Source organism: Sinocyclocheilus rhinocerous, unplaced genomic scaffold, assembly GCF_001515625.1.
Source record: "Sinocyclocheilus rhinocerous isolate Xijiao unplaced genomic scaffold, SAMN03320098_v1.1 scaffold497, whole genome shotgun sequence".
Taxonomy (NCBI): domain Eukaryota; kingdom Metazoa; phylum Chordata; class Actinopteri; order Cypriniformes; family Cyprinidae; genus Sinocyclocheilus; species Sinocyclocheilus rhinocerous.
In genome coordinates this window covers 316,759-321,985 of record NW_015633189.1, presented here as the reverse complement: position 1 = coordinate 321,985, position 5,227 = coordinate 316,759, and the positions used below count along the sequence as shown (strand labels likewise).

Below are 5,227 nucleotides of genomic sequence, written 5' to 3'. Positions count from 1 at the left end.
TATATATATATATATATAATCTTTTTAATGTTAAAACAATGACTTTTAAAACACTTTATGTGGCCATAAACACTGTTTATGTGGCCCTATAGTTTTGAAACGCATGGTTATTCTGCACTGTGTTAAATGAAATTGTAGTAAATTTCCTTGCCGTAAACTTTATCTAAACTCCAAAGTATTCTGTCTGTGCAGTAGTGATTGTAGAGCCATTAAGATCTGAGGACCTGGGGAGAAGAAAACATGCCCAGTGGAAATTCCCTTTGGTCAGACAAGGCCGGGCCATTGATGTGCTGTCTTGTACCTTCATTGAATGGAACAGCTTGGAGCCAAATGTCATGGTTGCTCTCAGGCCATTCCTTTAGTAGGCTAAAATTTGACAACGGAATCCACAATAAATCCATTAAAATTACTAATAAATCCAGATTTTATATCCAAAATCATCTATATTTAATATCTATTCTAGAGAATTATATGATAACTGCTGTAATTCTAACGATTTTTACTTTCTAACATTGCAAAAGTTTTCCATTAAAAAAGTGACAGTACTTTGGTATGTACTCTCACTGACCCCTGCCATGAACTATGAATAAATGCAACAAATTCTCTGATTTGTTCTCTGCACCTTGCGACCAGTTCTGGTTTTGGATTCACTCACACCAGAGTTATGTGAGTGAAACAGAATAAAAGCAAAGAGAGGAACAGGTTTTTTGGGCCCTGAGTCCAAATATGAATAATTCCCACACAGAGTAAGCAAAAAGAAGTGTGTCAAATAAGTAGAATGTGAGAATACACAGAGTATTCATGAAGGCAAACAATACAGATGTATATCCCCACTCTCAGAATACAAAACTGCCACTGGGGTGATTACCTTTCAAAAGTATTATGTACACTTTAGGTACTAATATATGTACTATTAAAATACTAATATGTGTTCCATTTGGGGGTAAATAAGGTACAAAGATGTACCTTTTAGCTTGTGTACCTTATGGTACCACCCCAGCTTTGTACCTTTTGTACCCTTTACCTGAGAATGCAGTAGATACTTTGCTGGAGAGACGTCAGATTTTAAAAGATGAAAATGTCTTTATATCACTAACCAGCAGAGAAGCAACATCACATATATGCATGCTGTTATACTGAATATGTGGCACAATCAATCATAATTATGCAGAGCTCGTGTATGTGTGATATTACTTTTTTTTTTTTTTTTTTACTGCATTTTCAACAGTGTTCTTGTAGGGGCCAAGCTGATACCAAACTAAACAATTTCTTTAATAATGCTTTTCTTTGTGTAAAAAGGTTACAGCTTTATGAATATAACTAGTGAGGTTTAATTAGATAATGATAATATTTTAAAAGGGAAAATAACAGGATTATATTCTATTATAATGATTATTATTAGTTTTACCCTTACGAAACAACAAAAACATATAGCATACAGTATACTGAAAAATATAATGCAATATATTAAATAGTTCAGTTATATAATGCTTATATATTTAAATATTCTGCAATATATGCATGGTCCATGTATGGCTATTGGCTATATTAAAATATATATTGCAATGAAAATAAAAACTGTACTATTTTTTTTATATGGAATAGCTGTATTGAAATATTCTATTAATTTATTTCTTTTTCATGAGTTAATGCATGTTTATATAAAGCTGAACACATATCATAAACTTTTATCTGACTTTATTGTATATGCATTTCATATATGAAAATATGTGTGATATATAAGAAAAATAAATGTGTGTGTGTGTGTGTGTCACGTGCGTGTGCTTATAATTATGTATATATTGCACTACATGTTTATATACATATAGCCTACTGTAGTTTATTACTGAATATAAAATCACATATATTACGATAAGTAAATATATTGTCAAATATTTTTCAATATGAAAAACGGCGATTTCTAATGTATTATACAAAATATTAACACAATATATTATTCTGTATTTTTTAAACTATTAAATAGTTTAATATATTGATCGTTAATATATATATAAGTTTTCATATGCATATATATAAAATATATATACACATTTTCTGTGCATAAGGGTACCCACAGAGGACCGAAACAACCAGGAAATAAAGCCCATCTAAACAGGACGTGAGTGTTATGTGCTGTGTCGGTGATGTTTTATATTGAATCTTCAGCAGTGGCGCTCAAACTCTCTCTGATCCCTCACTGAGAGCATCTGAACCAACAACAGCAGCGAAGAGCAGCGCGCACCAGCTTCATACAATTAACCAGCACTTCTGGGGTGCCTGGCCCTTCACTGAAGACATGTCAGCAAAGGACGGATCTATGACACACCGTGAGTGCTCTTTCCTTTATTTGTTGGTGGAATAGACTATGTGATTTGGTGTGTATGGTCGGAGTATTGCAGTGAGGGTTACATCATTACGGGCTCTACAGTGGCAAACAGCGCACAGCCATGTTTTACAGAAAGCTATAAATGTCCGTGTAAATACAACGCAGGGCGACACGGGAAGCGTTGCATGTTCATTATGTATTTACATATTTTCACATAGCTGTCTTTAGCCTCTCTTCGTTTGTGTAAATGCAATAAATACAGGCAGTTTTTGAAACAAAAGAAGACGCTTGCGGTTTGACATCAGCATTGCTCAGCCGCTGCAAGTAAATCATCAAATGAAGACGCTGCGCTGGAATGGATATGATCTTTACGAAACCACAGCTGATTAAGATTAAACGACCATGGAAATTATATTTAATGACTTGTTTCATACGGTCAACGAGATTTATTACCTGATTCAATTATAGAATAGAATAAATAACCAGTCTATAGGGAGAAATACCAGTGGATGCTGTGGTTTGTCCCGTACAACACTATAAATAACTTTTTCCTTACTGTAGAGCACCCATGCATGAAGGATGCTGTTCAATGGCATTCCAACACTCAGTTTTGTCATTAATCGAAGGAAGGGTTAAGCTTAGAATACATTACAATTAATATATAAATCGGAAATGGTGGGAAAATAGAAAACTTTAGCCATGAAGGAATATATCATCAGAATCATCAGCAGGTTCGCTGTGTTGTGTAATGAGACAACAGTCCCTGCACGACCGCATTATAGTGAGCTACAATGTAGTTGTTTCAAAGCACTGATTTGTTCAAGACTGACAGCCTTTAATTCTTAAACGACTGTTGTTAAAGTGATGAAATATGGTTTGAATTTGTTATTTAATTTTGTAGTTTTGTGTAGGTCGTGTGTAATGTGGTTTAGCAGACGGTCATTTGTAAGGATGCACTGGACAGGTCCAGGTGCTGAACTGCTTTTAAGGAGTAGTCGCTCATACGTGGATAATAAATGTAAGATTTAACTTTGATAAACAGGAATTACATGCTCAGAACTAGTAGAGCTTAATTTTTAATACACACAACAGATTATTTGTATTTATTTTCATTAATTTTTAAATGATCTTTATTTAAAATTCAGTGTACTAAGAATGCTAAAATGCTCCAGTTAAAGACTGCAGGTTAAAACAATATTAATTGTGAAAATGTTATATTTGAGAGGAAGACAGTACATTTGTACAAGTTTTTAATTTGGTGAGGGAGGGCATTCCTTATGATTATTGGGTTATTTTAGTGATAGGGAATGTAACATAATGTAATGGCATATACAGTTATAAACTGTAATACAGTCGCCAAAATATTGTAATATCTGAAACATTATCACTGTATTTTGAAGTTCTGGAAACTAGCTAGCAGTTTAACAAAAAACAAATATACAGTGTGTCCTCTGATTGGTATTGTTTTAGTGTGGAGTGATGGTACAGTCAAAAGATGCTGCCTGATACATTGTTATTCTGCGAGCATTTAATGATTTCTGTAATAATAGAATCATTTTTTATAAGTTCTCTCTGATCTCCGCATAGGTCTGCTGAACTCATTTGCAATTTAACAAAACAAAACTACGCACACAATGTTGACTATGCCACAAAACAATGCCTCTGAGCAAGCTTTGTTTTTGAAAAGCTTGATTTCCACTCCTGACAGGCATTATGTTTTCCCAGTTGAAAAGTGATGACTACATGACATGTTTTAAGAAGTCCTTGAAAGGAAATATTTAAAGAAAAAAAAAGAAAGAAAGAAAAATAACAGTGGACTGCCCCATGTCTTTTCATTGTTCTCCTTTCTGTTTGGACTCTTGACTTGATTATTGTGCACTTAATTAGCAGCACCGCCTTTTTTTCCTGGTGGGAGAATGTCTACAGGAGCTAATTTCAGGGTCTGACGTTGGGAGGTGAATCACGTTAGCCTCTCAGCTATTCCCAGTCACAAAGCACTTCCCATGTTGCTCATTATTGCAATATGTAATTATGATTTATGCTGTTTTGAACTGGCTTTTGTCAGAGCTGTGAAAAGATACACTGTTTTGTCCTCTACACTTTGCATTTCCTTTATTTTTTTATTCACCCATAAGAAAATAGCCAGCTGTGAGCAGGTCAGGTAGTGTGTAAGGTAAGGATCAGTTTGGTGGAGAAAAAGCAAAAGGCTGAATTTTTGTCATTTGTAAGTGGCGAGAGACAAGCCTTGCCACCCGTGTCTCCTCTAGAAAGACTCTCAGACCTGAGTGTGAAGTCCTTTACCTCCTCTTGTTCATACAAGCAAGTGGCGTAATTTAGTATTGAGCTAAATAACAACAAAAAGCTAGCCACATTTTCGAGCTGCATGTTTTAGACAAGCTAGGAAATTTGTGGCATTCATCTTGCGTTAATTTTTAATCTTTTTAAGCCTGAATGTCTAAAAGTGCAGCCACAGTCCCATAGGAAGGTCCTGATTGTCTTCTGTTGTATTCCTTTGATAATAAAACAGCATAACACTGAGTGCTAACCAGACATGACGTGATAAAATCACTGCCATTTTAATGTTTTTGTCCCAGCTGACCATGACAAGCAATGAGCGATAGTACATTTTGTCATCTTTAAAGTGCAACATGGCCCTGGTTCTAGAAGTATTATTCATTTTTCCCATAGGGGTTTTTAAAAAGTCTTCATTAAAGCATTACAAGCCATGAACCAAACCAACCAGCTTAAATAAGTTAAAGAACTACAATCCTATGAACCATTGCGAATGACATAAATTAAAAACAATGGAAAAAATATTAAAATTATTCATTTAAAGTTGTTGATTAGATATAGAAACAATATATTTAAAGTTTATTGCAAAATATGCATATATATATATAT

General features: G+C 34.2%; 1 protein-coding gene across 1 annotated transcript in view; it reads left to right on the top strand.

Moving 5' to 3' along the window:
* The first annotated feature begins 2,137 nt into the window (after positions 1-2,137).
* The window catches only part of LOC107743771 (TANK-binding kinase 1-binding protein 1-like), a 62,599-nt gene continuing 59,509 nt past the window's right edge, over positions 2,138-5,227 (top strand). The window contains exon 1 of the mRNA XM_016557174.1: positions 2,138-2,327. The gene's annotated coding sequence lies outside the window, so the exon portion shown is untranslated. The remainder of the gene's footprint in view (positions 2,328-5,227) is intronic.